Source organism: Dromiciops gliroides, chromosome 2 (assembly GCF_019393635.1).
Source record: "Dromiciops gliroides isolate mDroGli1 chromosome 2, mDroGli1.pri, whole genome shotgun sequence".
NCBI classification, from domain to species: Eukaryota; Metazoa; Chordata; class Mammalia; order Microbiotheria; family Microbiotheriidae; genus Dromiciops; species Dromiciops gliroides.
In genome coordinates this window covers 122995219-123005573 of record NC_057862.1, presented here as the reverse complement: position 1 = coordinate 123005573, position 10355 = coordinate 122995219, and the positions used below count along the sequence as shown (strand labels likewise).

Here is a 10355-nt window from a genome sequence, read left to right as displayed (position 1 = left end):
AAGCCAGAAAGACCTTTTAGCTTTCTTTCACGCTCACGACCCGGACTATAACCCTGCTGCCTCTCCTGCTGCTGTCACCGCCTGAGAAGAACCTGGGAGCATCACTCCGGGTGGGGAGGGGTTTGGGCTTTCTTCTAGAGAGGCGGAGGGGGAGCGCAAAAATTAAAGGACAGAAACCTCTCTCTGGAGGCTACGAAGAGGAGGTCCTCGGGGGCAAGAAGGGACGGACTTTTCATCATTCTATCACCCGAAGGAAATCTGAAATTGCTCTGCCAGGTGTATGGGACTTAACTTCTTGAACTGCGCTGTACTCTTAAAGGTAACGCCTTCTCTCTGCTCGTCTCTTTTCTCTCCCCTAAGGCTCTCGCCTTTGCCGGCACTCAGAACGCACTCGTGGCTGGAAGCTAAAGCTGATTGGCTCCTTCTCCACTTTGGGGAAGAGGGAAATTTGCGAGCTGACAGTTTCTCCAACCAAATACTGGTGCAATTCAGACGAACCAAACTCGGCGCCAGGAGGAGGGATGAGGGTGGTGGTTGGTGTCCTGTGACTAGGCAGGAGCCCATGCTTGATGGAGGGAATCCCCAGTCATTGGTTTTTTATTGATCCTGTTCTCAACCTGAGTGTATGAGAGACACTGAGACAGAGAAGGAGAGACAAAGAAAGAGGCAGGCATGCAGGGAGAGAGAGAGAGAGAGAGAGAGAGAGAGAGAGAGAGAGAGAGAGAGAGAGAGAGAGAGAGAGAGAGAGAGAGAGAGAGAGAGAACACAGAAAGAGATGGAGAGGGGGTTGGATGGACAGACAGAGAACATAAATGTGACAAACTTATTAGTGTTTTTTTTTAAATAAATCGTGTTAGAAGACAATTAAGTTTAGCTCCATAGATTCAGGAGGATAGAGAATGAGACCCTTTATTCCAGATTTGGGTCTGCTTGGGAATGGAGTTGGACAAACCTCCCTCTTTCTATTTGCTTCATCTGCCAAGGGAATAAAATAGGGGAATCAAAAAGTTTCCATGAGCTTCAATAAGAGCATGCTTCTGCCAAACAAGACTGAAAAAAGAGGGAACAAAGATACTGATGAACAGGTGAGCCATCAGAAAAGGAGGACTGTCCTCCCAGCAAGTACACAGGACTTGCCTGTATAAAATCTCCATGCCCATCCAGAACTTCCACTTGTCAAATTACAGTTGAGGAAAGAGAAGGGGGCAGGTTTCCTTCAGAATTACCTTCAAGTTAATAGAGAACTTTTCTCATTCTGGCATTGCCGCCCCTTTTAAAAAATATATATATTTTTCTCTTTGACAATTCCTTTTAAGAACCTGTCTTACAGATGAACGCTATTGGGACCTGGCTTTCAGTCTGCATGGTTGTTAGGTTTCAGGAGGCAGGATCTGACCCCAAGTGTGATAGTCATATCCATGTGATTACAAACTGTGTCATAATGGGGTTCCACTGTACTTTCATTATTAATGAACTTTATCATTCCACATTTCAACAGGTGTGTAAATTCAAGCATGAGGGTGGGTGGGCAGTGTAAGACAAAGATGTTGTGAAATAGGACAAAATGTGTTTTTACATTAACACGCCCCCCCTCTCCCCCCTGGCCTTTAAAGCACATGGGAAGTACTTGAGGATGCAGGCACTGGGGCTATAGGCTGTAACTCCTCTTCTAGTTCAGCTGGGCCAAGTCATTTGGAGGCAGTGCATTCTACTTAGAGTTAGAGGACCTGTGTTCAAGTCCTACTGTTGAGACTTCCTACCTATTTGACTGACTTTGGGCAAGATATTTAGCCTATTATGCCTTAGTTTACTAATTTGTGAAAATGAAAGGGTTGGAGAAGATGACCTCTGAACTCCATTCCTACATGAGATTTATAACTAGTCTTCTATGACTTGCAACTGCCTTCTGTAAAGTGGGCAAGATGGTGTAGGGTGGGTGAAGGAGACAGGAGCATCTGCCACTGAACTCCTAGTAATAGAAGAGCTACAAAAAAATGAAAGGGAATACTGCTGTATGATTGTCAGGAGTGTTCAGGATGGGTGGCTCTCTTTGAAGACAGAACATAATGTGAAGTTACCCTACTCTGAAAAGATTTTAGTGAAGAAAGAATAAATTAACCTCAGAACAGAAAACCTTTCAGGGAAAATATCCTCATTAAAAAAAAATAAGCAGCTATTGTATTTAAGATTATTTTTTCTAACTTTTAAAAATGAAATTCCCTGTGAAAAATATTAAAATTAGACTCCTTTCTCCATTATTCACTTTGTGGGAAATATGTTTGATGTGTTGGTCAGCAAACTGAAAGTATAAGGAGCCCAGAGAGAGAAAAATGACACACACACCCCCCCCAAATAAGGCTTCTCTCTTAATGTAATTCCCTGCAATATTCCAGCACAGTACTTTTACAAGTGCATTACAACCTCTAATTTTACACATACACACCTAACTCAGCAAACACATTGATCTCACACATCCTATGCCCTCCATCCAGATATACACACATAGGATCATAGGATTTTGAACTGGAAGGGACATTAAAGTCATTCATCTGAGACCAAACCTCTCATTTTACAAATGAGGAAACTGAGACCCAGAAAATCATTAACAATTTGCCCAGTCACATAAGTAGTGAATAATGAGGCTGTAATTGAAACCAAGGTCCCCTGACTCCAAATCCAGAACTCTTTCCACAATATCACATATATTATATACATATGTGTATATATAGTTTATATGTACACATACATATATCTATATATGAATGTATATGTGTATGAAGATTTTATTATTAACATATTAAGATTAGTAACATATAGGGGCAGCTAGGTGGCGCAGTGGATAGAGCACTGGCCCTGGATTCAGGAGTACCTGAGTTCAGATCCGGCCTCGGACACTTGACACTTACTAGCTGTGTGACCCTGGGCAAGTCACTTGGCCCCCATTGCCCCGCCAAAAAAAAAAAAAAAAAGATTAGTAACATATAAATGAGAGCTACAAGTAGCATTTAGATGAAAGCTACAAATCTGCACCAGTGAAGGGAGTTTCATGGAGAATTTCCCACAGAGGGGAAGTCAAAGGTACAGAGCCTTCCTACACCAAAATCATAGATCTGGATCCATATATGTGTGAAATTAACTTAAAAAATAAAAAAGAGAATTAGAGAGATGGTGAGCATACATTTGTCCAGCATCTACCTCATCCCATCCAATTCCATATTCATGAATATGAATCACCCAAATAGCCACACAAGTATTACTCACACTCATTCCTTTCAGCTAGCACACCCATTGATCACACACTCCCAACCCATATCCACCACAAATACCCAAACCCTGCTGCAGCACACTCATTATTGCCATGAATCCCACCTGCACACTCCCTGGAAAGTTGAATTGCCCTCCACATTCCAAAAGCGAGCTTACCAGAAGCTACTCATTCCTTCCTTTCACACTTCCCAAGGTGGCCTGGGTCGTTCCCAAGAAACCCTTTCCAGAGGCTCCCCCTTTCTGATGATTTTAAGAGCCAAAGACTAGAGAGTAAGCAACACAAGACAATGTCTCATTTACATTGTACATGGGCTACTGCAGGGCCCTTCTGACATGGGCAACTGAGTAGATGTTTTCCCTGTCACTAAGAATTCCTGCCTGGTGTCAGAGGCACTGAGGCCCCCTTGCTGCTCTTGTGCAGACAGCCAGGCCAGGACGTCCAGCTGGTCCTCAGGAACCTCTGCTTAACCCTTTCTTGTCTGGAGCTCAAGAATTCCTCTTCCTTGCCTTAGGAACCGAGATAACTATTTAAATTGGAGGCGGTGTGTGTGTGTGTGTGTGTGTGTGTGTGTGTGTGTTGGTGGAAAAAGAGGAAGAAAAATCAGTAGAAAGGTCTTAGAGAAAATGTAGAAATGTAGAGTACCGGTGTGACAGAAGTGAAGAGAAAAATCTTGGGGAAAAGCTTAGTGGATTACTGAGCTGAGAGAGGGACAAGAGTTACATAAAAATGGTCTTTTTGCTACGCCATTACCCTTTTCCTGTGTTTTGTTTAGTACTGGTACCTTCACTTCCTCTTACTTTAATTGTGGGCACCTCTACTTTCCTTGGTTGTTGTTGTTGTTAATCACATCGGAGCTATGAGAGCTAAAGGGAAGGAGTGTCATTACGTGAGACATCCCCTGTAGCAATGCTTGCTGCTTCTCCTCCCCTCCCTCAATAAGCCCAGTGGTTGCTGGACTCTCTGACCCTATCCAAGCCCATCTTCTCCTGGGTGACAAAACTCTGTCCAAGAGATCCTGGGGGCCACAAGGTGACTGAGTGGCTATAACATAAGCCTTGATTTCACTGCCGTTAGAAAGGGAGAGAGGAGGGATGGAGAAGAGGAGGGCGATGGGAGAGAACGGTTACTTTTTGAAAAAAAAAGTTGAATCCAGGGCAAGAACGGAAACTGTAGAGTTTACTTTTAAAAACTCAGTGCCTCCTTGTGAGCGAGCAGAACAGTCCCATCTGTGTGTGTGTGTGTGTGAGGGGGGAGGAATCTGTGGCTCCGTCTGTGTGTATAAGGGAGTGTGTGTGTGTGTGTGAGTGGCCTTCTTTCCTCACTCTCAATGGACTTACAGTATAACCTAAAGAAGCTTTTTGTTAAACTTATGAATAGATGGATTTGGGGCGTGTAATGTTGGGCATCAAGATTTGGAGATTTGTTTCCCACTGAGGTTATTTTTTTTCCTTTTTAAGACCAAAAAAAAAAAATCACGTCTCCCCATGTAAAGTCTGTTCTTTGGGGGTGGGCTTTTTCTGTCTTCCTAAAGGTGATTTGAGACTGGGGATGAGGGCCAGGGAAGGTCACTTAGAACATCTGCTTCAGCTCTGAACCTTAGTGCTTGTTAATTTGAAGGACCAAGGTGGCTATCACCCTACTCCTTCTTATAGCCAGATTCATTTTCTGGTTGTCCATGGTGGAAAATTTCTGTGACATCATGAGCCTGGTGTCTGAGGAATACTTATGCTGTGGTATTATAGAAAAGGGACTAGATCTGGAGTCCAGAAAACCTGAGTTTGAATCCTACCTTTGGCATTTATTAGCCATGTGACCATGGGCAAAATATTTAACTTCGCTGAATTTTAGTTTCCTCATCTCTAACTTGAAGATAAAACCTATAGTGCCTACCTCATAGGGTCTATATAAAGCTCAAATAAAATAAGGAATTTAAGGTACTTTGCAAGTCTTAAAGCACCGTACAAGTTTATCATCATTATGAAGAAATTTGTCCTGAACCCTCTCCTTCCTGTTGATTTCTTTAGAATAAGTTACTTGGGATAGTATTATGTTCTGGATCCTGGGGGCAAGAGTCCTAGAATGTAAATGATATAAAAGGGAGAATTGGGGACATCAAGGAAGAAACTAGATGGAGAAATGGCCTCCCTGAAGAGAATGAGGGAGTGGAGTTATAAGAGGAAGGTCAGTGAGAAGCTTCATTTTTTCAGATCTTACAATCTAGACATCTCCTGCCCAAAAGTTTCCGATGAAGCATCTCTGTTGGCAAAAATGTAAAGAAGTCATGGGGTGCTGGCATTCAGAAATGTCTAGAGGTAGAAGAGGACAGGAAGATATTGGAATCCAAGAAAGGAAGAGATGTTAAATTATGTGGGGGAAACAGTCTAGTCGGATTGGGGAAGCCAAGAAATGTGCCAAGAATTATGTCTTTTCTGATAGTGGAGGTCTGCTAAAGATTGGTCAAGCCAACCCCGTCCTCCATTCCCTGTTTTCACATGCATAGGCGCCCCCAACACAGGAATTCAGACAAACACCACTGGGAAGTGCAGCTTTGAACAGTTATTCCAAGATTTGCTAAAAGGAAATTGGTTGGGAAGCTCACTGAGGCATCTCTCTTTGTCACTTAATCTGGGTTCTTCCTAGATTTCTTTTGTTCTTGCTGTAACTGGGAAGGGGGCAGAGGTCAAGAATATGCTTAGTAATTGTCAGGGAGAAACTGTGAGCCAGACAATAGATGCCCAAGCCTCAGTAGTGCAGAAACCCAAGTCCAAATCAGTCCAGCCACAGATCAGATCCTCCATCTCTCTCCCTACCCAATGGATGGAGACGTACTCTCTATCAGGGAAACAGCCAATGTGGGAAACCAAATAGATGTCTTGGAGAGTGAACAGTGGCCCTCAGAGACCCAGCAAAATGGATTCCTCCTTCCTTAAATGTATCAGGTCTATTCAGTTCAATACAATAAATACTTTTCAAGTGCCTTCTGTGTCTGAGGTACTATGCCAAGTACACAAATGTTAATGAAATTTCTACAGAGTGTATGTCTGTTTGGGTTACAGCTCTGAGCTGGGAATTGGGGCTTTTATAATTTATTATCAAAACTTAGAAGAATCTGGGTTCACTCTTCACCACCACCACATGGAAGTAAAAAGGGAAGAGATTCCTTCCATTAGTGATTCCCTCTCCTCTGTTTCTCTATCAGTACCCCTGTTACCCATTCTGCCCATAGTAAGTCACAGATCGTTCCAGTGTACAACTAAATCTTACTACAGTGTGAGGGAGAGTCAAACACAAGTTATATACAGTCAAGGTATCTCATAGATCATATTGCTTTTCACTGTTCAAAGTTCTCCATGATTCCCTCTAGGTACAAACCATTGTTTATTCACAAAGTGTTTGTTAAAAAACCCACTGTGTATAGAATACTTTAGACATTGAGGGGAATCCCAAGTGTAGTTTAAACAGGATTCCTACCTTTGTGGAGGGGTAACTAGAAGCTGTGGTGGATAGAGCAATGGGCTTGGAATCAGGAAGATTCATCTTCCTAAATTCAAATCTGACCTCAGACACTTTACTAGCTATGTGACCCTGGGCAAATCATTTAACCCTGTTTGCCTCAGTTCCTCATCTGTAAAATGAGCTGGAGAAGGAAATAGCAAACCACTTCAGTATCTTTGTAAAAGAAAACCCCATGGGGTCACAAAGAATCAGACATGACAGAAACTACTCAATGACGGCCACCACTCTCACAGAGAAGGGATAAGACACAAAAAATGAAAAACTAAAATATTCAACCTTTAATGATGAATGTCCTAGAGTTACAAAATAAACAGCTATGTGAGGCCTGGGGGCGGGGGGGGGGGGGCGGAGGGGGTGGAGAGAGAGATTGTTATTCACAAAGGAAATCAGAGAAGGCTGCCTTGAAGAGGTAGCTTTTGTTATGGGCTTTAAAGAATGGGTAGGAATGCCACAGGGAAAGAGGGGAAAGGAAGAACACTCTAAGCATAGGGAACTATGAGAGCAAAGGCAAGGAGAAAGGAGAGTGTCTGATGTATCTGAGGGGACAAAGGGTAGTCCAGTTTGTCTGGAGTGTAGTAAGAATGGAGGGAGTAATCTGAGATAAACCTGGAAATATAATAGTGGTGTTATATTACAAAGGGCCTTAAATGTCAAAGTAAAGGACTTTGAACTTTATTTAGGAGGTAATAGGGAGACATTGAAGATTTTGGAGAAGAAGCATGACATAACCAGCTTCTTACATAAGAAAGATTACTCTGGTATTGTTTTGGAAGTTCTTAGGTCTCTTCTCTAGGACTTGACCCTCAGGGTTACAGTTCTAGTTAGTGTGTCCTGCTTTCACACTCTAGCCCTCAAGTGGAGTTATAGATTTAGCCTTCTGTTGGTCTCTGAAGAAAATAAGAGACTTTCATAGTTCCTTTTCTATCTCTTTCTCCTTGGTTTTTGACATAGGTCTTGTTCCCTAGATATCACTTTTCTTATCCCTGAATTATAGGCTACTGGTGTCAATCAATCAATCAAGAAATATTTATTAAGCATCTGCTATGTTCCAGGTTCTGTGCTAGGTGATAGGGATATAAATAAAAAAAGTGAGAGAGCATAGCCATCCTGAGATCATCTGTTCTGGACAGTTACTCAGGGTTCCAGGTTTGGGAGGACAGCCTCCCCTCTCTTGGGGAATCAGGCAGATGGACAGGGACTCAGTGAGGAAAACACTGAAGGCTTGCAACTAAATGCATGAGGATCACATAAATACAATTGACCTATTAAGTCATCCTCCATCAATGAGGCAAAGTTTGAGTCTGCCCCATCCATACACACACATCTCTCAAGTTTTCTTTTGGTGCCTACCCTCTGCCTCCTTAATAGATATTTCCCTTGATTTTCCTCTTAATTTGATTTTACCTGGATAAAAATGTTAGTACAGAAAGAGAGGTATTCAGAATGCCTTTTGACTTTGTATCCCTAAGACCTAATACAATGCCTTGTGCAACAAATATTTGCTGAATTGAATCCAAATGAATTGTCCCCTCCATTCCCCCTCCCCTCTACTCTACTACCAAATGACATTCACTACCTATCCTCTACTTGCATTGCATGGTGATTAAATTTATAGTCATGGGTTAAGTTATCACCTCTATACATATCACTCCCAAATCTCTAGATGATAGGTAGATAAAGATTAGATAGATAGATAGATAGATAGATGATAGATGATGGATAGATGGATGGATGGATGGATGGATGGATGGATGGATGGATGGATGGATGGATGGATGGATGGATGGATGGATGGAGATAGATAAGTAGATAGAGACAGACAGATGGACAAAAAGATCTATTACTATAGATATCCATAGAGCTATAAATCCAGTCCTAAATCTCTCTCCCATATTATAGTCCCAGATTTCCAACTGCCTGCTGGGTATCTCCACCTGGATGTCAACAAATCTAAAACTTAAACTCATCATCTTCCCTACTAAACCCAGCCCTCCTCTCAACTTCCCTATTTCTGTCAATCATCCTCCAAGTCACTCAGGTCCAAAACCTCAGAGATATTTCCATCTTTGAGTGAGAGAGAGCAAAGAGTCAATAATTTTTCGATTTCCATTGGTTTTAGTTCTACATCTCTCATGAGCACCCCCACCCTGCACTCACACTACTGCTAACCTGATTTAGTTTCAGGCCACCTTCACCACTGACCTGGAGTATTAGACTCGACCATAAGGACCTCCCAACTTGTAGTCTATGAACTTATGATATGGGCCATTGTAATAGGCCTCTCATTGTTCTCCTCATCTCCCATCTCCTGGTCATTTTCAGTCCAATCTGTCTTTTATAAAGCTGCCAAAATGATCCTGCTAAAACACAAGTCTCTCTCCTACTCAAAAATCTTCAATGGCCTTCTACTGCCTCTAAGAATACAAATTTCTAAGCCTTACTTAAGTCCTACTCAATCCAACATCCTTTCTAGCATCATTTCAGATTATTGCCATTCACACACGTGAATGAAGCCTAAATGGGACCACTGGTTGTTTCTTAAAAGCAGCATTCCTTCTGCCTCTATACCTTCCCAGAAGCTGTCCTTCATGCCTGGAATGAACACCCTCCTCATCTCTTTCAGAATCCTTCTATTTCTTGGAGGTTCAGTTCACACTTTCCTGACAACTAAAAGTGTTCTCTACCTCCTCAGATATTTTTTCACTTCATTTCAGTCAGTCAGTCATTAAACATTTATTAAACACCAACTATGTGCCAGGTACTGTGCTTCGTTCACTTCATTTGGATATTGCCTTTGTCCCTCTCACTACCTAATTTGCATAACATTTCTGTGTGCAATAGAATATGGTTTTTAAAGGCAGGAGGTGTTTCATTTTTTCCCCTTTATGTCCCAAATCCTAAGCCGAAAGTGAACAATAAATATTTTTTGAAGGCAAAATCTTGTAGAGATAGAGTGGTAGAGGCTGGAATGTCAGACATGGGTTTGAATCTCACCTGTGACACTTAATACCTGTGTGACCAGGGCAAGTTACTTATCTACCCTACCTCAATTTTCTCATCTGTAATTTCATCATCTAGATGGCCTCTCAGGTCCCTCCTAGCTTTACCCATAAATCTAAAAATTCTTGTCTTTTTTTCTTTCTATTTTAGGCATATCCCTGTGCCTGCAATTCTTTTCTCATGCCCCATCTCTTACCTTAATTTTTTTTGTCTTAGTTCTCCATAATTTATTCCCACCCAGAAGTCCGCCTTACCTGACCATCCTATGCTTTATAACATCTACACTCATGACTCATGAAACATATTTACATGTTAAGGGCAATGCCCACTCACCTACCCCACTGATTCCATCCTTTCTCTTTCACCTTTCCTAGAGCAAATCAAGAATAAGGCATTTGCAAGATGAATGTAAGTTTCAAAAATTTCATGTGTGTATATGGGGTAGGGACTCAGACAAGTCTAGTTAACAAGCACTTAGTAAGCCCCTACTGTGTGCCAGGAACTTTACTAAGCTCTGTGGATATAAAGACAAAAGACAGTCCCTGCTCTTAAGGTGCTCACAGTCTAAACA

General features: G+C 42.0%; 1 protein-coding gene across 1 annotated transcript in view; it reads left to right on the top strand.

Annotated features, from left to right (window-relative positions):
• Nucleotides 1-206: 206 nt before the first annotated feature.
• ACAN (aggrecan) overlaps nucleotides 207-10355 on the top strand; it is a 94625-nt gene continuing 84476 nt past the window's right edge. Inside the window, exon 1 of the mRNA XM_043980520.1 lies at nucleotides 207-319. The gene's annotated coding sequence lies outside the window, so the exon portion shown is untranslated. The remainder of the gene's footprint in view (nucleotides 320-10355) is intronic.